At 36.8% G+C, this 27,000-nt stretch overlaps 1 long non-coding RNA gene across 1 annotated transcript; it reads right to left on the reverse strand.

The window, feature by feature from the left end:
- Positions 1-26,966, reverse strand: LOC107546585 (uncharacterized). The gene is made up of 4 exons (XR_001604141.2): positions 26,809-26,966; positions 5,652-5,769; positions 4,989-5,092; positions 1-1,753 (listed from the first exon to the last, which is right to left on the reverse strand). It is a non-coding gene; the product is annotated as an uncharacterized LOC107546585 (long non-coding RNA).
- Between the last annotated feature and the right edge of the window lie 34 nt (positions 26,967-27,000).

Genomic DNA, 27,000 nt, shown 5'->3' on the forward strand with positions numbered 1-27,000 from the left:
TTTTTTATTGTGGCAAAATATACATAATCTAAAAGTTACAATTTTAACCATTTTTAAGTGTGCAATGCAGTGGTATTAAATATATTCACAATATTATGTTTACCAATATTTTGAGAATATTTTCATCATATCAAGCAGACTCTCTACCCAATAAGCAACAATAACTCCCCTCCCTCCTCTCTTCCCAGGCCCTGGTAACCATTATTTTATTTTTTGCTTCTATGAATTTACCTATTCTCTACCTTATATATGTGGAATCATATAATATTTGTCCTTTTGTGTCTGGCTCAAACTTAGCATAATGTTTTCAAGAGTCGTCATGTTGTAGCAGCATATAAGAATTTCAGCATTGTCCACTGAACGTGGATATCACTTTTTATCTAACCATCTGTTGATGGACACCTGGGTTGTTTACCTTTAGTTACTGGCAATAATGCTGCTATGAACACTGGTGTACACATACCTTTTTAAGTTCATTTTTAATCATTTCCAGTATATATCTAGGAGTGGAATTGCTAGGTCATATGGTAATTCTATGTTTAGCTTTCTCAGTCAGGAACCACTAAACTATTGCCCACCATAAGATCTTATTGTTATCTGTTTAATCTCTGCAATATCTAAACATGTCCCTTATTTTATTTGCTTCTTTTCTTATGTTTCAACATATTTTTCCAATTATTTTCTTTTGATTTTTTATTGTGATAAAATATACATAACATAAAATGTATCTTAACCATTTTTAAATATACAGTTTAGTGGTAATAAGTACATTCATATTGTCACACAATCATCACCACAGTCCATCTCCAGAACTCCTCATCCTGAAAAACTGAAACTATGTGCTCATAAAACAGTAACTCCCCATCACCCTCTCACCATTCCCTGGCAACCATCACTATAATTTCTTTTCTCTTTTTAATCTCCCCTTATCCCCCATGCTCCAGCCTCCAGTAACCCCCTTTCTACTTTGTATGAGATCGGGTTTTTGTACTCTTTGGTTTAGATTCACATATAACTGAAATCAGGAACTATTTGTCTTTCTGTGTCTGGCTTATTTCACTTAGCATAATGTCCTCCAGGTTCATTCACATTGTTGCAAGTGACAGGATTTCCTTCTTTCTTAAGGCTGAATAATATTCCATGTACCACATTTTCTTTATCCCTTCATCAGCAGACACACACTTAGGTTGTTTCCATACCTTGGCTATTGTGAATGCTGCTGCAGTGAACACAGGAGTGCAGCTCTCTCTTCCAGATACTGATTTCATTTTCTTTGGTTATATACCCAGAAGCAGGATTGCTGGATCCTATGGTAGTTCTACTTTTAATTTTTTGAGGAACCTCCATACTGTTTTCCATAGTGGTTGTACCAATTTACAATCCCACCAACAGTGGACAAGTGTTCCCTTTTCTCCACATTTTTGCCAATACTTGCTATCTTTCAACTTTTTGAAAACAGCCATCCTAACAGGTATAAGGTAATATTTCATTGTGATTTTGATTTGTATTTCCCTGATGATTAGTGATGTTGAGCATGTTTTCAGATACTTGTTGGCCATCTGTATGTCTTCTTTGGAAAAATGTCTATTCAAGACTTTATTACATTTTTTTAAATCAGGTTGTTTTTCTTTTGCTACTGAGTTGTAAGAGTTCCTTGTATATTTTAGATATTAACCTCTTATTAGATATATGGTTTGCAAATATTTTCTCCCATTCCATACGTTGGCTTTTCATTTTGTTGATTCCATGTACCCTAAAAGTATAAAATCAAAAATTAAAAGGTAAATACAAATAAAGAAAAATACGTATAGCAAATATGACTGACTAAAAGCAAATATATCAAGAGCATGCACAGCTTCATAAGAAAAACACTAAAATTTTGATAAACAAATTACAAATAGCACGAGTAGATAAGTCACAAAAGGAGAAATGCAGATAGCTAACATATATGGGGTTGTTGTTAAATCCCACTTAGGATCAAAAAGTAAAAACTTGAGTAAAAACTTTTTTTGCCTATCCAATTAGCAATAACTTTTTAAAACTGCTCAATTCTATGTAACCCTACCAGAGTTAACAGAAAAGAAAGTAACAGAGGAAGGAAACCTGCTGATCACAAGGCAAAAGTATTTAATGATCCCTCCGGTAAAAGAATAAATGCCTTAGGGAATTAATTACCTTCTCTCATACTCAAGTAGCACTGCTGTCAGAGGTCCTGGTTTGTTCCAACTATAATCCCAGGTAGCCCACCCTCTGAGATGTGTTCTAGACTTCAGCTTTCAAATCTGTAACTATTAAGCTCTATCCTTGCTGTGCTAGGCCTAATTTTTAATTACCTACACTCTTTGACCTTAATACCTAATCTTGTACCTCCCAGTCTTTTAGATGGAGTCCCACATCTCTGCTGTCTGTTCTCCTGAACTTGACTCCTTTTCCTGCTAACATGATACATACTAAACCTTATTTTATCAGTAGAAATCAGGGTACCACAAGTTAAAAAATCAAATTAAACCATAGACATAAGTCACATTTATGCAGATCAGATAAACTTTTGATGGGACCTACAGCCCCTTCTCTGTGAGTCATCTCAGTACCACAAAAAGCTGTGACCCGGTATTTCCAGGAGGACCAGTCATGCAGCTCTGCTGTGCAAATGAGTCATAAGAAACCTGGCCAACCATACTCGACATCCTCAAACCACCTCCCATGGAGCTGGTCATTTTCTGTCCACTCACTCTTGTTCTTTTATTTCCCTCAAATTTCTTTCGAGAAGCCATCCTTAACTGAATTAGTATGACAAGAATAACCTACCTGCTGCCCTATGGAAAGGACAAGACTTTCAAAAATCACTGCACTACAAAGTGATTCTACTATATGATTTCTACTTACAAAGTAAAATAGAATTTATTTTTTTTCTCCACCAGAAAACAGTCCAGATTCTCAACAGTCTCCAGTCTCAGTTTGGTACCATGATTGCCATAAATAAATTTCTTACGCACTAAAGCCAGTTTTGCCCTTTTCCCAGGAGGCTTTTGTAAAGCGCAACATAAATTCAGCTATCTCATATGATGCAACTGTGATTTGGGAAAAGCCAAGGCCATCATCAATACACAGCTCCATCCTCCCACACCAACAGCCCATCTAACTACCGCCAAGTCCCCAAACCCTGAAACTCCCACCCACAAGCTGCCAAACCCTCTGGTTGCCCTGTCACTGGCAGATGCTACAATGCTCTGTCAGTAAAAGGTTTGTGAAAAACTGAAAAGTGTACCAAATCAAACAGAATGCAAAGACATTTTTACTAAATTCAGTATTTCAAGATTCTGGAATAGTTAATGTTTAAGAATTAAGAGGGATTTGGGGACTCAGAGCCCTGTGCTTCTCTGTCTGACCAACTTCTAAATGGCTATGCCCTGTCTACCCCAAAAGGAATCAGAAAGGCAGTATGTGAAGACTTTGAACTTGTCCCATGAAAAGCATTATAGACATACAACTCTGTAAAAGCAAAATATTTTACTTACAGGAAGGCTCGTATGTGCCACGGTCATAATTTCTATGGTGAAGCAATATGGTGGACACTCACAAGTGGAGTGATATTATCTGCTAAGGGGGGAGCCACATCCTATTGTCATTTACATGCACTGCATTAAAACGTGCCCAAAGGTACTGACCTAGTGACATAGTGAGCGGAAATGTTATCATCACAGTTAGGTCACCTACATTGCTCACTAAGGTTTCACCACATCATGTAATATTTATTTCAGTCTGGAAAGCAATCTCCATACTCTGAGCCCTTCATCATATAAAGGGTGGGGCAATAGTAGGCTTAAGTTGTGAGTACATGAAACAGGGTTTATTCTTGTATTACTATTTATTAATATTGTATTATTTTCCATATGAACTGATATAAGCCTACTTTTGCACCACCCTGTATATATGGGAAAATGGAGGCCCAGGAAGTTTAAAGACTTACCTGTGTCAGAAAGCTCGGCCAGCAAAATGACTAAAATACAGTCTTCTTGATTCCTAGCCCTGTGCTCTTTCCACTTCCTTTCTGTTCCCCAGCTTATTGTAAACCCATTGTTCCCAAATGCACTTTCCCCCGTCCAAGTCTCACCTCTCTATGCTACTCCTATGTACTCCAAATCCCCAAAACTGCTTCTCTGACTGCTTGGGTTGAACCTCTCTTTTACTCCATGCCTCCTGGCATAGCGCTGTTCTCTCTGAGATCATGCCCCCTGAACCTTGGGCTTCTTGTCCTACCCAATCACCACCTCCTGTCTCAGATTTCACTACTCAGCCTCAGGCCTCTACTCTGATTCCTGAGGCCAGGCCTCCTTCTTACCCTGGGACCTTATGTAATGCAAGAGTATATTAGTTTTCTATTACATCAGTGCTCTATTGTGCTATAACAAGTTACTACAAAGGCAGTGTCTTAAAACAACACAAATCTATTATTTTACAGTTCTGTGGGTCAGATATCAACATAGGTCTCACTGGACCAAAATCAAGGTGCATTCCCTTCTGAAAGCTTTGGAGAGAATTCATTTACTTGCCTTTTCCTGTTTCTAGAGGCTACCCACATTCACTGACTCATGGCCCCTTCTTCCATCTTCAAAGCCAGCAGCAAAGCATCTCTCTGATCCTGACTCAATCATCATCTCTCTTTCTCTGACTCTCATCTCCTGCCTCCTTCTTCTACTTTTAAGAACCACTGTGATTACACTGGGCCCACCAGAATAAACCAGGATAACTTCCCCCTCTAAGGTCAGCTGACTAGCAACCTGAACCCCAGTTGTGACCTCGATTCCCTTTCCAGTGCAACCTAAGGGCTCCTCAGGTTCTGGGGATGAGAGCAGGCAACTCTGGGGCTGTTCATCTTTCCTCTTCCCTGCAGCACCCCCTTCATCCCTTGACACCCTCCACCTGACCTAGAGGAGAAAGGATTCTAGGCTGACTGAATCCCTATGTGACCATGGGGCATATCTTACCCATGTGCCCATGGTCGTTTGGGGATTTTCTCCTCAGAGGTCAGAAGGGACAATTGCCAGGCCACTCCACAGTCCTGTCTGCCCAGAGCTGGGGAGCATTGAGCCTAGAAATGGAGAAGAAAAAAGTGGTACCTAGCATGGAGTCCAAGGATCCAGAAACAACAGTACACACGTGCTATTGCTAAGGCTGGCCTTAGTGCTGCTCGAACACAATATAAACACACAGACCACTGAATGTGTAGTTGAGCCTTCAATAGAAAATTCCTTGGGAACAAACTTCATAGTTAAACTATGAAAAGCAACTGCATTGTCAGGTTATCTACAATTTTGTTTTATAAAAAAAAAAAAAAAAAAAGCCCCAACTCAGACAATTGTGGAAGACATCATGGAATCAGCCCAAGAGAATCCTATTAACCACCTTGTAAAGACTTAAATTTAAATTTTTGAAATAACTAAAGATTCACAGAAAGTTACAAAGATATAACAGAGAGTTCCTATGTACCCTTCATCAGTTTGCCCCAATGGTTGTATCTTACATAACTATAATACAATATCAAAACCAAGAAACTGACATTGGCACATGTGTGTATAGTTCTATGCAGTAAGACTGGGCTTGCAGCCCAGAAACTCATGGACACTAAGAACAACTGCTGACCCACAGACCTGTTGTTGCTCTCAGCATGTTTCTCTTGGAGTGGACGCTGGACCAGATGAGAGTTGGTTTTGCCACATTACCGCAGGCTGTTTTGGTCTTCCTGTAGGGGACAGTTGGCCTTGTTTACTTCATAGTGATAGAGAAAAAAGAGAATGGGCAAGTCTCAAGCACTGTTCACTGAAATGTAAATTCATGCAACCACTTTGAAGAGAAATTTGGAAAAAATTTGAAAAGTCAAGAGAAGCACATATACTGTAATCCTACTCCTAAGTATATGCCCAAGATTGTTCGGAGCCTCTTTATTCCTAATAACAAAAAATGTAAATAACCCAAATGCCCAACAAAAGGATAAACAAATTGTAATATTGTCATAAAATGAAATATTACCTAGCAACTTAAAGAAAACTTACTAATAATATACACACATACGAATTAATCTCATAAATATGTTGAACAGAATAACCCAGGCCCAAAAGTTACATGCTGTATGATTTCATTTACAAGAACTTTAAGAACAGGCAAAAACAAATCTAAACTAGGTCAAAATAGTGGTGATCTCTGGTGGGATGGGGCTATTGACTTGAAAGGTGACATGGGAGAACTTTCTGAGAAATATTCTATATTTTGATCTGTGTGGTGGTCATATGGATGTACAGATATGTGAAAGTCATCAATTGTACACTTGAAATATGTGCATCTTACTGATCTAAATTATACCCCAAAAGGTATAAAATAAAAACAAATAATACGTTACCAGTATACAGTATTTTAAAGATAAGCAGAAGGAGTAAGTAAACTTATTCACTTCCCACCACTCAGACAGAACTACTATTAACTGCTTTTCATAGCCATATATTTTTAATTTTCAAATCATGCTACTTTTTAAATGTTATTTTCTACTGAACATATTTATTATATAACTGTTTTTATAAGAGGTAACCTTTAAACTTTTCAGTAGCAGTAACCTTTCCTGAAAAAAATTTTATGTGAACCTTTAAACAATATTGCTCTGGTTAAAGCATATTTAGGAATTCATGCCCTGTCTGCTAGTCCTACTCTATGTCCACCTCTGGAAGCTTCTGAGCCATCTTACAAGTACCCCAGCAGTCTAAAAATCCCTGTCTTGGTTTCATTTGTAATGACTGCACTCTCGTTCATAAATGACCCACAGTTTACTTAACTCTGAAAACAAAAAAAAATCAACACCTGAGCCCTGGCCAGGTGGCTCAGTTGGTTGGAGCATTGTCCCATACACCAAAAAGTTGTGGGTTCAATTCCCGCTCAGGGCACATACCTTGGTTTCAGGTTTGATCCCCAGGTTGGGGTGTGTATGGGAGATAACCAATTGATGTCTCTCTGTCTCTCTTCTCCCACTTCCTCTCTTTCTAAAAATCAATAAAATAAAAAAAATCAACACTTGAGTATTCACAGCCTCTACTCTTTTAAACCCACAAAGGCAGAGAATTATCAGGTGGAAAATAAATATAGGAAAGGGAAAATTGGGGAGGAAAAAGATAAAGCGGGATCCAAAAGAGAATATGAAAGAAATTTTAGACAAAGGGGCAATGAAGTGAATTAGAAGCAGCTGCAGAGGATGGGGGAAAATATTGGAAGTTAGATGAATTTGACATTGTGAAGAGCAATTAGAGGAGAAAAGTTCCAAAAGGATTTTTCTAAGATAAGTGAATTAGTGCCCCATCCAATGCTGTTTTTTTTTTATGTTTTTCCTGCTGATTTAAAATGAGTTTACAACTTAATTACATGTAATGCTATACACACTTATGGCTGTTCTGTACTTTTGATTCTGTTCCTGTGATCTGCCTATTTCTGAGCCAGTTCTATGCAGAACAAATTATCATAGCTTCATAATTGTCTTAATAAGTTATAAGGCAAGTCACCCTCCATTACATTAAAAATATTTTTCTTGGTACCTTAAAATGTTTGTAATGCCATCTAAACTTTGGAGTCATTCTGGCAAATTCTCAAAACCTGTCATTGGAATTTGGTCAGAATTTACAGGGTAGTTTGGAGGAAATTCACATTTTTATAATTTTAAGTTTTTTCATCCAGAAATATGGTATCTCTCCACTTATTCTTCTTTGTCCTCAGGGAATTCTGTAGTTTTCTCATATATCCTGCATATTTCTTGCTAAATTAATTCCAAGGTCTCTATATTTTTTAATTGCAATTACGAAAGGAATTTTGTTTTCTATTGTATTTTCTAGCTGGTTTGTGTTGGTTCATATATGCATGTGAAACCAACATGCAGATATGTACATGTGTATAGATAAAAAAAACGTATGTATATATGAGGGGATAGCACATGATATGGTATATATCATATGATGTAGTATATATGTATGTATACTGACAAACACACACTAACCAAAGAGCCTACCAAAAATTCAAATTAGCTCTAAAAGTTTGTCATTTGATTAACTTATATTTTCTAAATATTTTCTAGGTAATGATAATTTTGTCCCTTCCTTTCCAATATTTATACTTAATTACTCTTTCTCTATTTAAAACAATGGCTAGAAACCCCCATAATAATGTTAAATATTTCAGTAATATTTGCCACCTTTAATGGAATGTTTCTAAGGTTCAACATTAAGAAAGTTTATTCTTGCCCAGCTGGTGTTGCTCAGTTGGTTGTCATCCTGTGCACCAAAAGGTCGCTGGCTGGGTTCCTGGTCAGGGCACATGCCCGGGTTTCAAGCTCAATCCCCAGTAGAGGGTGTGCAGGAGGCAGCCAATCGATGCTTCTCTCTCATCAATGCTTCTATCTTTCCCTCTCCCTTCTCTCTCTAAAAATAAAAACATATTTTTTTAAAAAAGAAAGTATATTCTTAGTTTCTCATAAATAGGCTTTAATATGTTAAGAAAATCTCCTTCTGGTCTCACATTACTAAGAGTTTTATATCGGTAATGGGTAGTAACTTGTATTAAATGCCTTTATGGTATCATGTTTGTTCCTCTTTTCATCTGTTTAATGTAATAAATTATATTAATAAATTTCATGTTGAAATTTATTATCCATAAATCCCAGATATAAGTCCTACATTATATGGTTATGGTATAATATGTTTAACATAGTATAAGAATTATTTTTTAATATCCCTATAGAATCTGTATATCAATTTTCATAGGTGAGATTGATACAGTTGTGTGTATACATTAGTTTTGCCATGTTTAGGTATCACGTCTGATTCAAAAAATATAAATTGAGATTTCTGTATATTTCTTATATCTAAAATATTTAACAACCATTGAACATTTCCAGGAATTACTCATAAAATCATCAAAGTCCATTGTCTTCTGGGTAGAATACATTTTTGACAATCTTTACAATTCCTTGTATGGGTCCTGGTATACACAGATATTCTTTAATTTTAAAATTTTGTTTTTTCCTTGGAAAATCATCTATTTTATCATGACTTTCAGGTCCATTAGCTTGAAAAGGAGTATTATCAGGTTCTCTTGTGATTTCTTATGTCCCTCATATCTGTGGTTGCATACCCATTTCCAATCTTACTGTTGTATTGATTTTCCTTTCTTTTTCCTTAGCTGCCCTTAATTCAGTTTTGTTTCTCAACATACTAACTGAATTTATCATTTCACACTTTATGTTTACCAATTTTGTAATTTTTATATTTAACTTTGTTAGTTTCTGTTTCCTACATCCTCAGTTGTATTTGTTGCTCTATTTTTTATTTTTTCAATCATTTAATTCTTCCCTTTTCACATTTAATATTAAAATACTATGTTTAAGGCAATAAATCTGCTTTAAATACTGCTTTGGCCATACCCTTAAGTTTTTAGGACCAGTCCTTATTATTATTAATGCATTCATTTTCTCTTTGCCCCAAAAAATGATTTAGGAAAGTATATTTTAAATTATTAAAGAGTTTAGATTTTTTGCTTTAATCAAGTTCAAATTTTTATGGTATTATAGTTAGAGACTGTGGCCTATACATTTTCTGCTTTTGAAAGTTAATTTTTCTATCCTAGCCCACAATATAATCACATTCTATAAATGTTTAATGTGGACATCAGAAAACAATGAATACTGTCTCTGTAGGGCAGAGAATATACATCATTGGTTTTTCTCATCCAAATTTTATATATCATTTTTGTATCCACTTATTCTGTCAATTACTGAGTTGCAGCTATCATGTTCATCTCAAATCCCCCTTATATTTATAATATTTTTGTTTACATATTTCAGTGCTGCATCCTCCAGATAGAAATATTTCTTATGAATTCTACCTTTTACCAATACAAAATGCATTACTTTATTTAATGTGTCTTATAATGCTTTTGCCTTGAAATCTGTCTAACATTACCACCAATTTGTTTATTTGTTCTTTATTATAATTTTTGCCCAACAGGTCATTGCTATAATGGCATATAGTTAACTGGGGGGTTGGTTTTTATAGAGATAAATATACATACAATGAAATGCCTAACCTTAAGTGTACAATTCAACAAGTTTTGATATATACACCTAGGCAACCACTCCCCCAATCAAGATATCAAACATTTCCATCACCACAGAAAATTACCATATGCCCTCATAGGCAACCACTGCTCTTATTTTTGTCAACATAAATTCTGACCCTTCTAGAATTATATATAAATAGAATCCTTCAATATTATTTTGTGTCCGGCTTCTTTCACTCAACAAAATATTTTTGAAATTTGCTCTTGTTCCTGCATACATTAGTAATTCATTTTTTTGTTCTTACAGAATAGTATTCTTTTACATGAATTATACCATAACATATACTTCTTTTGATGGATACTTGGGTTCTTACATGTTTGGGGAGAGTCTGAATAAGATTGCTGTGAACATTCTTATGCACGTCCTTTTGTGGGCATGTTTTTGCTTCTTTTGAATAAATACCCTGAAGTAGAATTTCTGGGCCACAGCACTGGTATATGATTAATTTTACAAGAAACAGCCAAAAATTTTTCCAAATGATTACATAATTTTATACTCCCACCAGAAGTTTCTCCACATTCTCACCAATAGTGTTGCCTATCTTTTTCTAATTTCTTAATGAGGTTTGGATATGGAGTAGGCAGTGAACAAGATTTGTGTGTAACAGCAAATTCAAGCCTGGGTTATCACTTTCACTTGAAGTCTTGGAGACAATCTCCAGGTTGTAGGAACACACACACACACATTCTTCATCTTTGGACACACAGTGTTTCTGCATGTTACAGGACACTGCATGGGATCCAGGGCCACAGTCCTGAAGGACCAGGTTCCCTGCTTTGAACATGTCTGGACAGTCTGTTGGTACATCATAATGGCCCAGACTAAACATGAGTCTGGACTGTCAGGCAAAGATAAGGTCCTGAAGTTTAAGCCTCTCTTTCACATTTCTAAAGGTTTTCTAGGAAGCCAGTGGGGAGGGGGATTGTCCAAGCATTGCTGTCTATATAAGTTTGAGTTCTTATAGATATCAAAATTATGAAGGTTATTTTCTCTGGACCATGGGCCTGGATATCTATAATTTTGCAGGTTTTAACACACTAATAAGTAATATCAAATAATTTAAATTAAAAATTCTAAAAAGTTAATTGAGTTAGTGGGAGAAAAGGTATGTAGGAGGGCTAAAGTATCAAGACAATTACTACAGTTTTTAATGGAACTGATGATATAAGCAAGGGGTTCAAAAACTGGAAACTAACAGAATTAAGTCTGCTGCCCACCGCCACCCCCACCTCCCAACGTTGAAGTCTGTAGAAGCCAGTGAATACCACGAAGGTTTTACACCCAGAAAGGGAGCTGAAATAATGAATTTGAGTTGTCCAGATATCTTCTATTTCCACAGATTATTTTCTCTTACCACTTTCTAACAGTAAGGAGTATGTCTCCTATGATTAATTTCCTTTATGAACTTAAATCTGTGGAAACTTTTCCACTGTAAAGTGATGCAATTGTAAAGGAAGATGGAGAAATACCATGAGACAGACCTGCCTCCAACCTGGAGATTTCCAGGTTGAGGTTTCCATTCATCTCCTTCCCCACCAAAACTATACTCAGGGTAATCAAACAAAGCTAGAAATGGTGTGAACTCTAATGTGCAAGTGGAGATGAAGGTGGGGCACGCTTGCTAAGAACAATTTGCTCTTATAAAAAAAATTTTAGGTAAGGCAATATTTTGGCCCTGGATCTCATGCCATTTTTCTGTAATTGAGTATTATTAAGGTATTGAATATACAATGCATCTTGTCTTTTAGTCTTTCAAGAACTATTTATTGAATGCCTACTATATCCTAGACATTGTGCAAGGAAGGGATAAAATGGTGAGTAAGGAAACAGAGGAAAGAAAGCTAAAAGGCTGTCATGAGTGGGAAGAGTAGTAATGTAGAAGAAAAAGTGAACTGCTGATGGGCTCCTTTAGTATCAAAGACTTTGTGCTTCCTTGGGTCCCTGGATCAGAAAAAACAAAGTAGTTATTCTGGATCCCTCTGACAGGAATGGCAAAGACAGTGTAGTGAGTGAGAGAGCGAGAAAAAAAGAGAGAGAGAGTGTGTGTGTGTTGGTGGGTTCTGGAGAAGATGAGGGAGCATAAGGAGAACACCTCAATTTCTGCCCAGCAGAAGTGGGAGGATGGAATCACTGATGTTCCAGAAGCTAAGAAAGGAAAATGTAAATTATTTTCCTTACGCATGTGGTTTGCACAACATCCTCCAACACAAGACTCCCACTTGGGTCCTAAAGTTGGAAAAATCTAGGGAGCATGAAGAAGAGGGACAGAGCAACAAGACTTGACACAGTATACCAGGTGTCAGCCCTGGCAGACCAACTCCTAAAGGGAGGCCTTTGTAAGACATTCTCCAGGTTCATTAGCCATGTGCATTATGAACATGGACTTAATGTCATTAACCTACAGTGCAGAGATGTATTTCTCACATAACTCTCTTATGTGAGTTACACTACATGTAGGGTAGCAAAGAATGAGTTTTTCAAGTGGGGGTCATTTGGAGAGTCCCTAAGAATTCCCTGCCCCAACTGGTATTTCTTATGTTGACTGAAATTTATTTTGTTTCACTGCTTCAGAACCCATCTTTACATCTCACTGTAACTACAGGAGCAGTTGTAACATAGTATGGTGATTAAAGATTCTGAAATGAGATTGCTTTGTTCACCCTGGGCTTCACCACTAATTGCTCTGTGACTTTGGGTATGTTTCTCAATAATAGCTCAAATTTACATTTATTGAGCATGTACTCATAAAGCAACTATATGGCCAAGCACTTTACATATATTTACAAGAATCATTAATCCTCAATATGAAGTATGAGGTAGATATCATTAACATTTTACAGATGAGGAAACTGAGGCACACATACAACTTCCAGGTGCAATACTAGTAAGTGGAAGAGCTGAAATTCAAACTTAAGCTGACTTCACTACTATACTATAATCCCCCCTCTTAAACCCTCTAGGGCACTATACCTACCTCAGAGAGTAGTTTTAAGGATTAGGTAAGATAATGCTTGTAGACTTGATATGAGTCTACAAGCAAAAAGTGTTCAATACTTATTACTGTTATTTCATATAAATCAATTCTCTAAAAAAAAAAAAAAAAAAAACTAGAGTGGTACACGGCAACTGCAATTTAATTTTACTGAGCTTCTATTATGTATTAAGCTATGTATTAAGTGCTAAGGTGATATAGTAAAGTATAAGACTTGATTCCTACCCTCAAGAAACTCTTAGAATTCCAGGCTTACTTACACTGCTCCCCTACATAAAAACCTGCAAGAGCTCAACACTGCTTTCAGGAAGCTCACATCCCTAGCTTAGCAAAGCAGGCCCATCACATTCAAACCCTTCTTGCGTCTCTGGCCTCTTGCCTTGCCACTGCCCCTCCACACTCCAGTATGAGCTACTTACTCTTCAGACACGCAAGACATTTCACATCTCCATGACCTATAACGTGCTGCTCTATTAGCCATGGAAATTCCCTTCCTTACCTCCGTTTCTCCAACTTCAATATTCAACTCAAATCTTTCCAGAATTCCCCATCCCCTGCTAGATTAGATACTCCTCCGTGCTCCCATGGAATCGTCCACACACTCATTGTACTGAAACTGTTCTGCTTATCTGTCTCCTCCACTATTCTTTTTTTTAATGTCTTTATTGATTTCAGAAAGAGGAAGGGAAAGGGAGAGAGAGAGAGAGAAACACCAGTGATGAGAGTCATTGATCGGCTGCCTCCTGCACGCCTCCTGCTGGGGATCAAGCCTGCAACCCGGGCATATGCCCTGACCGGGGGATCGAACCTCAACCTCCTGGATCCTAGGTCAATGCTCAGCCGCTGAGCCATGACAGCCAGGCTGCTCCACTATTCTTTAAGCTCTTTGAGGACAGACTGTCATAATGGGCTCTATCCTAGCTCTCAGAACAACATATGAACACTAGACACTCAATGAATGTGTAGAGAATGAATGAACAAATTAATGAAAAAACTGTAACTAGTGCTCTTATGGAATTAGAACAATTTAGTGGCAGAAGGAGTAAAGAATGAAATTGGCTGAGGGGGTCTATAATGCCTCCTTTTGGAATCTGAGTTTACTCTCTATGGGATGGTAGTACTTGAATCAATATATGCAGAGGACCTACCAGTAAGAAAAGATCTGAAGAAAGGCCTTTGAAGGAACTTTTAGGGTATAATAAGTAAACCTCCATGACTAGAATGTAGGGAAGAAACATGGAGGCTAAGAACATATTGTCAATAAAACTGGGAACTGCAGAGAATTCAGACCATGAAATCTATCCTCAAGCAATTTTCAATTTTAAAAAGTCACTGCCACATGTTATCAGCTCCCAATTCTTCTATTTGTATTTCTTTTCATTCATTCATAACTGACCCCTGATGACCACATCAAAAATACAGCTATATTTACAAGGAGAAGTTGTAGCAAAAGATAGAAATGGGGGAAAGAAAATAGTATGAAGAAAAAAATAGGAAGAAACTGCTCTAGATTAAAATATTAAGCAGATAGAAGTATCTCATCTGTATCAGAGCAGGGACCATGTCATCAGCAGTTTGATTATTCTTGTCATTTTTTTACTACACACATTTATGTAACAGAACCATGCTAACTAATTTAGGATGTAGAGACAAGAAATCCCTGGAGGCAACCAATATCATTTTAGAAAGGAAACCCTTGGCCCACATACTTTGCACTGTACCTAATTAGCCACTGGCATTACTTAAGAGTTAGTGAATCTGGTACAGCACTGAAGATAGGCTGCATTACACAAGAACAAAATGCACAACCACTTTACTCACTGTGCTCCCTGCTTTAAGCACTAACTCAATATTTACTGCACACCTGTTACGGAATAGACTGTTCTTGACTCAGACAGAAATACCTGGATAAATATGGTGTGATCCAGGCCCTGAGAGAACGCACAGAGTAGGTAGGCCAAATGTGTACATGATAACGCACTTCAGACTGAGATGAATGTATGAGAAACGTAGCTGGAAGCAAAAAAAGAGGCATTTATTCATCTTAATAGAAATGGGGGAAGATTTCAAGGCAGGGTTAGCCGGGACTCCTAGGAGAAGTTTCCATTATGTTTCTTCATTCTTATAACTTCTTTGAATTACAAAGGTGACATATAGTTTGCTCTTTCACCAGCTAGAAACAAGCCTTCGAGGCCGGAGAGAATGGGTAGGGCCACATGATGCAAGGAACCTGAGTTCCTGCATCACCATAGAGAAAAACTGTCCATCAAACAGAAGCATCCACAATGGACCACTACATAAGGGACAAAGTTCTATTATATTAAGCTGCTGAAATGTTGGTGTTTGTTATAACATCCTGCTTTACCCTAACTAATATACCAAGACACCTTTTTTATATAAACCCCAGATCAGATCAAGCGTTCACAGGACACACTTGGGAAATGCTTCCTCAGTATTCCAAGGTTACGTATGCCAATGATGTCACGACAGTGTCCTGCAGGAGCATATACCAAATGAGAAAGTAGAAAGTAGCAGCGTGAAAGGCATTTATGAATAAAATAAATGGTAAAATGCAGTTATTCAATACAGTTAGAAACAAGGTGGGAAGAACCATCGAGGTTTAGTAAAAGCTAAATAAGAAAGGCACTGGGAAATATTTATTTGAAGGAATACTTAGTGTATAAGGAATCTCAGCAGTGACTATGCTTTGACTAATATTTACCATTCCTCCACTACCTGCAGTTTCAAATTATAGATTTAAGCAAAACTCCAATTAAAAAAAAAAAAAGGAAAGTATCCTTCATTTCCTGGATTATCAATAGCTGTTTTTCATTTCTTTGTTTTTAAAATCAAGAATGGGTATTGATTTTCCTGGCCAGTGTGGTTCAGTGGTTAGAGCATCAGCCCTCACACCAAAGGGTCTCGGATTCGATTCCTGGTCAAGGGCACATACCTCGGTTGCAGATAGATCCCAGCCCCGAATGGGGTGTGTGCGGAGAAACAACCAAAAGATGTGTGTCTCTCACATCGATGTTTTTCTCCCCCCCCCTCTCTCCCCCCCCCTTCCCCCTCTGTCCCTCTTCCACTCTCTCTAAAAAGCAATGGAAAAAATATCCTCCAGTGAGGATTAAAAAGAAAAAAGAATGGGTATTCATTTATCAAATAAATACCTTTGCAGTATCTGTGGAAACGAGTGTAAGACTTTTTTCCTTTGATCTATTAAAGTGATATATTACATTAATACTTCCTAACGCTGAAATAGCCTCGCATTTCTAAAATAAACCATGTTTACTTAGTTATGTTATTTTTATATGCTATTGAACGCAAAGGAATTATCAAAACAAAATAATAGACCGGGAAATTCTTTAAACATGATTTATAAATTTTAAATATCAGTTGAGGAAGTAAAAAGTAGAACAGACCCTTCTGAAAAACAAATTTGTTATCTAGAAAAGCGAATGAGTTATCACACTATCCAGAGCAAAAATAAAAAGAAATGGAATTCTTGAAGGAAAACAGAACTAGAGGGCAGGTCTAGGAGGTCTAATTACAAATAAAAAAAGCCCTAGAGTAACCATAATGGAGAAAGCAATAATCAAAACATAATACAAGAAACTTCCCTCAGAAGGAGACTAGTTGTTAGATCAAAAGCATCATTGAGTACCAGGCAGGATAAGTGAAAAAGGCAAACACTTAGACATATTCTGGTGCAATTTCTGAAGTTCAAAAAGAAAAAACATAAACTTCCAAAATGAACAGGTTACTTACAAATGAATGAGCATAAGGCTAGCATAGGACACAAATAAGAACACAGCTCTGAAGGCCACCTGGGTTCAAATCTTGGCGTGAACCTGAGCAAGTTACTTAACTTCTTTGTAGTTCTATAGAATAGGGATGGTGATAGTACTTAGCTTCTAAGGTTGGTTGGAAGCAGTACTGGAGGTGATACATAGGAGAGTCTGGCACACAGAATCACTGCACTTCTGTTAACACTAAAAGCTATCTAAGCAGCAAAACTTTGCAGACTTTTGAGAGGGCAAAAGCCAGAACCCTCCCCAGAGCTTAACATACAGCACTAATGATCTAAAGAGCTGTACAAGGAGCTCCACCCTAAACCTCTAATGGTACCTGAACCTGTGCTAGTGAGAAGTGAACTGATGGGCAGGAGGAATCTCACTGATTAATTTTTATTAATGCAAACAAGGCAAGGACAACAGTTTTTTGGCCTGGAGTTCAAGATTATCAGAGACGAGTAAGTTGCTGGCTCTGTTGAAAGTAATAGACTCACAATGGAATGAATGCCTTAGAGTCAGTGAGGACTCTCCTACATTCAGGATCGTCCAAAAAGTGAAACTGTAAGGAACTTGCAGCTGCCTGACTCGAGTGTCATAAAAAGTTCTCTCATTCATTCAGCAAATTGTTTGAGCACATTTATGTGTCAGGAACTACACTAGGGATCTGTGAACAAGACACACCCAATCTCTTCCCTCAGGATTTTACATACATGGATCTTGAGTTATATGACCCAAATTAGAATGCCCATGTGATGTAAAAAACTGATCATACTAACTAAAGCCATTAACAAAATGCATCACACACACACCTTTTAGCCCAATTATACAAGAAACAAAAAAAGTCAATTTTTAATATTGTTAATCATGAATAGGCAGGTGTAAATTACTTTGTTAATTTAGCTCCATTTTTTTTCCTTTTTTTTTCCCCCCCTCAGACCCCAAATGCTGTAAAATTCTATATAAATATAAATTAATACCTTTATACTTTATCTGCAAATTCAAATGAGATTTGGAGACGTCTCCTTATTCAAGCCCACTTGCTATAACCCTTAACACAAATCAATACTTGCCTAATTTTAGCAATGCCATTATTATATCAATTCTTGGTATCAAATTTTATTTACAGAATTAAGCTATCACGAACGTACACACTGTAGTACCACTTTAGTACTAGTTTCATGAGGGTCTAATTACCACTAACCTTATCTAGTATATCAATTCCCTCAGATATCTTCTAGTAATGTCACACTAATTTAGCAAAGAAACTATCCAATTGGTTTATTGCCCCCATTATATTAACAAGTCAGTTCTAACTGACTTGCCTTAAACAATGTCTGTGAACTCACTTAACAAAATTATAATTCCTTCCCTAGCTGACCTTAAGTATTCCATACTGAATTTTTCTCAGCTAGGAATACTATTAATAACCTCTCCTTCCTATTTCTGGTTTTCCCCAATAGGTGGATCCTGCTCTGTTGCCAGACTTAGTTCTTCTTCCTGAAATCAAGTATGTTTATGAATATCACCATAAACTAAAGGTATTAGCTCCACAAACTATGCACAAAGGTTAATTTCATAACTATAATCTCACTTTATCTATGTACAAGTTTATATTTTCCAGAGAAATATTCCAATTTCATTTCACAAGAAAAATCATAAAATATATTCCAAATTATTGAGAGGCTGGTTCCACTGCAAGCTTCAAATTTCTTTCCTTTGGGGAAAGGAAATTTGACATTAAAAATAAATAAATGGCAGGCACTATGATAATGCAGTCTTGTACCAGCATCTAGTTTCTTGCGCTTCAATCATTCTTTTCTATATTAGAGTTGAATAGCATTCAGATCTTCCTGAGATCTGACACCAAGTATCATAAATATTTTATTCTATAAAATTTTGCCTCTTCAGAGATCTTTAAGTAAATTTAAAAGAATTCTTCCTGAACAGGAATTGAAACAGTAAATACTTCAATGGACTTTGAAATTTGTAACGTAATAATCACATGCAATAATTATCATCAACAGTATACATCCTTAAGATTAGATGTCCTTCAAGAATGCATTAGCTGCTCCTATCGAGCCACTGAATCGTGGGTAATATGTTATTGTAATATACTCAGCTTCACTACCTTTCCACAAGTAGCAATTAAATCACTTCTAAGATGCAAATTAAACATTTGGTTCCCAGGACTGCCAGTAAAAATTTCAAATCATACTTAGGAAATCCACAACCATTATTTTATATGAATACAAACAAATACTACTCTACGGCATTATCCATAACTTTAAATATAGCCTTTATCCCCCTACAAATGAGTTTATAAAGGTACCTACTGTGTCATCTCAAACAATAAGAAGCTTAGCAACAACAGTCTCCTAATTTTGATGATCTCTAACTGGCCTACATAAAAGTAAACTGTGAACCTCTTTCAACAAACATAGCCTCTACATTTTCCAGACAATTGATTCCATATGAAAGTGCCAAGATACTACTTATTCTGTGAAATATGTTAATTCTACCGATAACCAAAGCTGGAACTAAAGATCTTCCCTAATTGTTCTAATTCTAGATTATCAGGATTCTTCTTAAGAAGTCATCCACTCCCCAGTCACCCACCTTTGCAATCAACAGTAGAATCTGGCCCCTCGCCACTAGAGGGGGTATTTCTTCTATTGGCTTCTCTTTCCCCTAACTTGGCTTACCAGAATTTCTGGATGAACTAGAAATAAGCCTCAAGATCAACATCCTGACCTTTACTTCCCCTTCATATCATGTGGCCCTTTCTTTTCATTTTGGGCTGTAAATTGCCACAAAAATTTCAACTTCAATCCCTAATTACTGTTATTATTCTGCCCTATATCCTACTTCATTGCCTTTTCCAAAAAGACTAACAAGCTACACAGAGCTGATTCTAGAGACTCTGACATTAGTTCACTGGAAAATAATCAGAAAATCCAACCAAGCTTAAGTATTCTTTAAAAAAAAAAAAAAAAAAAGGTTTTTACCTTATTTTATTTAAATCATAATACTGTGAAAAAATTAGACAAGAATTAGTAACAAATTTCAAAGAAACTCAATGTCTTTAAGTGACTTGCCCAAGATTTTTCAGGTAGCAAATAGTGAAGCCATAATGAAAACTCAAGTGTCTGGACCCCTAGATCATTTCTGGTGCTACTTATTCTGTGCCATGAATAAAAGGCAGTAGATAAGAAAATGAACCAAGTACTAACCTACTCTTCCTTTCACGGTATCAGTCTAGACCAAATATCTTATTTAACTTAACTCACTATTATTTCTGGTAAATATTATATACAGTACATCTGCTTAAAACAGCTCCACTGACCACAAAGTAAAGTCACAAAGTGAAGAAGGAATATGTAAGAGAGATTTAGAAAAACAGAATCAGAGGGGAGAAAACAGAGAGGAAAATAAATTTATTAAACAATCTTGAGGCCAGGTATAAGATGCAAAATATGCAAGGGCAGGGACTGAGATCAAAGCAAGAAGTCAGAATCAGTACCAGGAAATGAAGGAATGAACGACAAACAGAGCAGTCACACCACCAGATATCTGAACAATTCAAAAGGCTCCACAAAAGGTGGGTGCTGGCTGGTTCCTTGCTGCTCTCTTGAAAAACCCTGGTCTAAGACAGAGCCCTGAGAGAAGACTGAGATTAGCCAGTTAGCATCTGCACCCACTTTATGAAGCTAGAAGACTGGGGAGGGAAGAACCCCTGATTTTATCAGAATAAAATCAAATCCATCTGATGTGAGCCTGCTTGGGACAAAGTGGGTATATAAACCAGAATGCTTTTGGCTGCAGATGACAAAATCCCAGATCAGGCTGGCTTACACAACAAGGAACTGTATTATCTCACAGAACTGGAAGTTCGGAAGTAAGGCAGACCAAGTACAATACAATCAGCAGTTCAGTAAGGTCATCAAGTGCTCAGGTTCCTTCTGTGTTCTGTCATCTTCTCGATCAGATTTATCCAAAACTAGTTTCTCCTAAGATGGCTTGGGCAGTTCTAGTCATTTTCAGACACAACATCATCAGGAGAAGAGACCATCTCTTTCTTTCATCTTTTTTTTAGGGACAAGAAATCCTTTCCCAGAAGCACTCCAGCCTTCTTCCAGACTTCCCTTCACATTTCATTGGGCAGAACAGGTTACAGGCCATTATTCCTAAAACCTTCACAGACAAAGGAAATGGAATTAACAAAGACTGCTTAGACTAATCATCTGGGGTGGAATGAACACTGCAGAGTCAATCACCATGACCAAACCATGGGCAATTTATAATGATGAGTATTACTGTGACACTGTTTTTACTCCATAACAAACCTGTAATTTAATTATGCTGCTTCCATAATCTTAACTATGAGGCATGTGCTCTGCCTGAGATTCAGATAATTACTCTTTGCTCATATCCCATATTTACCATTATAAACTTATTTATCAAATATAAAGCATTTTATAACTTTCTTGTTCAACTATTTTAAAAAAAAACTTTAATGCAACATTTTAGAGCAAGAATGGTAAATATGTTTGTCTTCCACAGCAACTTCAATAGATATAGCTACCTAGAATACCATTTCAATAAAGACCCAAAGCTGAGTTTGGATCGAATGAGAAATAGTGCCCTGACTGATTAGTGATGTCTACCACGGACTTGGATTTGGGCACAACACATGGCATATATTTGCCAACAGTGATTTAGAGAAAATCTCTTTAAATAATTTCCCTCCAATGATAATGACTTTCTCTTTATTTTTATTTTAGTGAGGACCCAATCTAATTGCTTCTCTCACTTAAGTGTCCCCATCTAATTTACATACATAAACACATAATATACATCAAGCATAAACTCCAAAAATTCTTTTATATATAATGGGAGATTCCACAGGCATTTGGAATGAGACCCTTTTGTAAGTCCATAGAAAGACTTGGCAGAATGGCTTCATTTACAAACTGTCACCCTTAAAAGAAGCAGGAAGGGTCTTTGGGGCCCAGTCTGCATGTGGCCAGGCACAGGGTTGAGGGCAAGAAGGAAAGAGAGAATGGCGATCCACTTCCAATTAAGGTGGACTGGCCCACACTTGCAAGACAAAAGGCAGAAAGGAACCAAAACCTAATCCTGGACAAAGGTGACGAATCAATAATTGGTGAATGTTTAAATAATGGCAGACTATAAGCAGTATACAGTTTATGTGTATAAAATGTATTTGAAAAGACACGAAAGGTCAACAATAGTTATTCCTGGGTGAGTGAGTTCATGGCTTTTTTTTCTTTTGTCCTTCTATTCCTTATCTACATTTTTTTAGTGTCCTGTACTGCACGTGCACTGCCTTTTTAATGAAGAGAGGAAAAAAATAAAGGAAACATGTTTTTATCTTATCACTCAATGTTTTAGTTGTTTCCATTAACCTCTTACAGCCTTGTCATTAAGATCAAGCTTGTTCAAATAGTCTCCTATTGTTGGGCAGCTAGGTGGTTTTAACTTGTTGGTATCACAAGCAAAAAAGTGCTCTTGTAGTTGAAAATTAATTTGAAATGTAAAAGAAGAAAAATCCTTAGGAAATTAATCAAAAGTGTTTAATTACCCCATAATACACTAAAGTTACCACTACTCAAAAAACAAGTAACTTAGGACATTCATTGTTTTACCAAATCATTGTTTTAACCAATCTGTACAGTTGACTAGTTTGCTTTCAACTAAACTGTATTTGGCCAAAATTGGTTTCAGCCAAAATAACTTCAAGTCAAACTGGTGTTGGACAATCAATATACTACCAGCATCAGGGGAAAGTCTGAAGGCAGAGGTAAGGAATATGATCCCCAAAAAAGGTTTAATAATAAAGAACAAGCAAGATGCCCAAGACAAGTATGACAAAGAAGGATCACCTGGGGCAATGATTCAAAGTGGAAGAGTCTTTTATCAAGGAGCTGTAAAACTAGCCCAGTTAGCTTCAGAAGAGCTAGTAAGGGTATCAAGTAAATTCCTTTTCATCAGCCTGCTTGGACACTTTCCCCTAGTAGAACAACATTGGGGTTTTCCCTAGATGAAAAAGCTTAATGTCCTGGGGTTCAAATTAAGGATGCATGTTCCCCAAATCATTTACCCACAATCACTTTCCCAAGTAAATGAGGTTCTGGAGTAGCCACTGCATGATGGGGAATCCAAACCACTTCTTCGGCATATTATGGTTCCCGCTCCAAATTACAAAAGGTCATACCCATACTGTCCGACAAAGCAGAAGAGGCGAGTGATATGAATTTGCACAGAGAAAAGTAATATGAATCGGACTGCCTCGGGAGTGAAGGTAGTGGCGTAGCCGCTTAATACGGCTAGAGAGAGCTAGAAGACATCTCTAGTTTGAACAGTCTTCTAAGGAACCTGGTTATAGTCAGGATTTCTTTTTAGCCAGTTATTGCTCAATAAAAAATCCTGGAGAGCTTTCTAGGCAGCCTCTGTTCATTCAAATATTACTTGTCTGCCAGGCTGCTTCTGAGGAAAGCAGGGGGGCAGCACAGTGGAAGACATCTCTGCCATTAAAGAAGGCGTACTATAGAAAGGAAAACAGAGAACTGTATTCATCATATTCAGGCACGGCAAAGTATGTAAGTGGGGGAGGAGGGCTATAGATTGAACAGTTTTGTTGTTTTTGGTAAGAAGCAAAACAATGGAAAGATGGACTATTTGCTAATGCTGTTGGGGCAACTGAGTAGCCATTTGGAAAAAAATTATGTTGGACCTATTCCTCAACCACACACCAAGAAAAATGGGCCAAAAACTTCACTGTAAAGCCCTGGCAGGGAGGCTCGGTTGGTTGGAGCATCTTCTCATACACCAAAAGATTGCAGGTTCGATTCCTGGTCAGGGTACATACCTAGATTGCAGGTTCGATGCCCGGTCAGGGCACATACCTAGATTGCAGGTTCGATGCCCGGTCAGGGCGCGCACGGGAGGCATCCAATCAACCGATCAATCAATGGCTCTTAAACATATTAAAAGATATTCAAACTCATTCATAAGAGAAATAGATATTAAAACTACACTACAATAATATTTTCACCTATCAGATTAGAAAAAAATCCAAAAGTTCAATAACACATTTTATGGGTAAGAATATGGGTAATCAGGCATTCTGGTACATTTCTGGATGGGAGTGTAAACTGTTCAATCTCTACGGAGGGCACTTTGGTTGTACCTATATAACTACTATGAGATACACTCTTTGGTCAGCAATTCTACTTTTAGTAATTTACCCTCCAAATATATTTCACAAGTGTGAAATAATCTATGTAACAAAAGTATTTATTGCAACATTACTTGTAATAGCAAGAGACTGAAAATTTCCCAAAAGTCCATCAATATGGGGCTGGTTAAATAAATGATGTTTTAGCCACAAAAAGACATGGAGGAGATCGCCAATTATACTGTTACAGTGAAATATATCTTGGATATTTTTCCACTATTACGGAAAGAACTCCACATTGTTAAGTGAAAAAGGCACAATAAAATATATAAGCTTCTATTTGTATTAAAAAAGGAAAGGAAAACAATTTATATTTGTATTAGCTTCAATATGCATTTTAAAACTCTAGAAGGATGGGAATTGAGTAGATAGGGAACAGGGGTGGAAGGGAAACTTTTCATTGCTAAACATTTTGTTGTTTGAGTCATGTGAATGTATTACCTTTTCAAAAATTAAATTTTAGAATGTTTAATACATTAAATGTTTAGAAGGTATCATTCAAGCTCCCAGATAATATTCTACATTTGGGCCCCTTAGTCTTTGGATAATTGATCGTAGACACGTGACTGCACCTGGAGGCCTTGAATAGTGGCATTCAAAAATGGAAAAGAAAGTCAGGGTTGCAGTTGGAACTCTCACTACTACACATAAAGAACTCACTGATGAACAGGTTGCATATGCCCAGGGAAGAAACAGTGAAGAAAAGAGGGAAGAACACAATCTTGTGAAAGTGTCATAGCAAAAGTGGCACATCAAAATAAAGAAATAAGCCAGAGATTAATTCTTGGGGAACTCGGGTCAAAGGTGGTATAATTCCTTAGGATACCTGAATTAGTTCTTAGTTCAAATATAAATGTCACAGAGTGGTGTAACTCAGGGGTGCTACCCTCAACATGGGCAACTAGAAGATTACTGCAAACAACGGGACAGGGAGGTATAGTTAACAGCAACACAAAAATGTACAGCAGGCCTTCTCTGCTCCTTTCTTATGCCTAACCCCTGGGTAAAACCCTCTCAGAAAAGTTAATAAGGCTGTGAGGCTAGTTAGGATAAAGAAAATAGAATATTTTGAAAAACGCTTCTTGAAAACTGCTTTCATTCATTTATCAAGTGTTTATAGAGGACCTATTTTGTGAAAAAAACTGTCCTAAGTGCGCAATAAATTTATCCCCCAAAAATAAATATGGCCAAGATAATTTAAATTAAAAAAGACATTTTAAAAGATTTTGGGGTAATATTAGCTTCTCTCAAAAAATTTTGAAATATGAAAAAGTCTAAAAAGTCAATTGACAACTATAAAGTGCTACAAAACTATGGTAAACTTTTATCCAGTTTATTCTATTACTCTTTTAAAAAGTGAAAATAGTAATTTAACATATGAATTTAAAATAAGACAATCATTTTCAGAAATTAAAAATAATAAGATAGTTTATTTCACTTTTACTAAATTAAAATAATATAAATCTTTAAAATACGGCTTTCTATTCTCATCACTACAATTGATAAAACAGGAAAATATAACTGGAAAATGGAACTAATTCAGAACAGATGTTAGGGAGGAATTTTTCCAGTAGTGAACTATAAACATGCGGAATAAATACTGGAAAATGTATTATGGTTTTAAAAAGTCACTTACTAATTACATGATCTAAGCAGGAAACCAAATACCTAAATATGTAGAACAGGCATTTGAAAAAATAGGCCTAAATTAATGGACAAAATGTTTTTACTATCCAAACTTACACAATACATGAACCTGAAATGTGTTAAAACTCAGGTACTTCCCAGTGCCTATACAGTAAGCTCTTATTTATCCATAAAGATGTACCCAATGGCAAACCTAACAAGTCTGCAAACAAAATTTATTCTTTCTGCTTGCTTTGCTAACATTTTTTCAACTTAATAGCTACTTGGTACTTTTCTTTTGACCTGCGTTCTGAATATTTCCCTATCTCCCTTTATTCACCCTCTAAAAGGAGATATAAAAACTTGCAACCCCACCATCACCAGCTCTTCTCTAAGAAAAAAGCAGAAAGGACAGTTCTGCCTTGGCTGCAACATTTAAGAAATGGCTTATTCCTAGCACACAGTGAAGATCAGAAAAGAACTGAAAAGGAACAAACAACAGAATCCATTCCAATGAAAGTTTATTAATTTGTATGAAGTAAATTTGTGACTCATACATATTCAAATGATTGTACAAAAACAAATTTCAAAGCTAAAAATATTAAATGACTTTCAGACTATGCAGGTTTCTGCTTGTTTCCACTTTACGGACAAGCAGAGGCTGTCATACTGGCAGTTCGTTAACTCTCTCAGGCCACCAAGATCCCATTCAATGGCTACAGTTAATTATCATGCAGGTCAAAGCAGTTTAATATAATATTACTACTATAAGCACACGTTAAATACAAAAAAAGTTAAGGAGCCTCCTGACTACAGCAATTGGGCAGTGACAGAACAGGCCAGAGTTGACCCATGAGTCACAATGTTTAACAAACCTAGAAAAGCATTTAACTTCACAAGCTGAAAGATCCTTAAAGATCATATAGTGAACCCAACACTATCATTTTACAGATGATGACATCAAGGACCCCCAAAAGGTTAATTAACTTACCCAAGGCAGGGCAGGTTCATAGCAGCAAAGCCAGATCCAGGCCTCTGAGAAGCAATCTAGTGGTCTCAGTAAATTACAGCATCCCACTCTTGGAGAATATGCTGAAGGAACTGAACTTGTGCATGTAAGGTAGTCGTGGTTTTTTTTGGGGGGGAGGGGGGTTTAGAGTTAGCTAATGAGAAAGAAGTATGC

The sequence above is a fragment of the Miniopterus natalensis genome, chromosome 12 (genome assembly GCF_054644295.1).
Source record: "Miniopterus natalensis isolate mMinNat1 chromosome 12, mMinNat1.hap1, whole genome shotgun sequence".
In the NCBI taxonomy this organism is placed as follows: Eukaryota; Metazoa; Chordata; class Mammalia; order Chiroptera; family Miniopteridae; genus Miniopterus; species Miniopterus natalensis.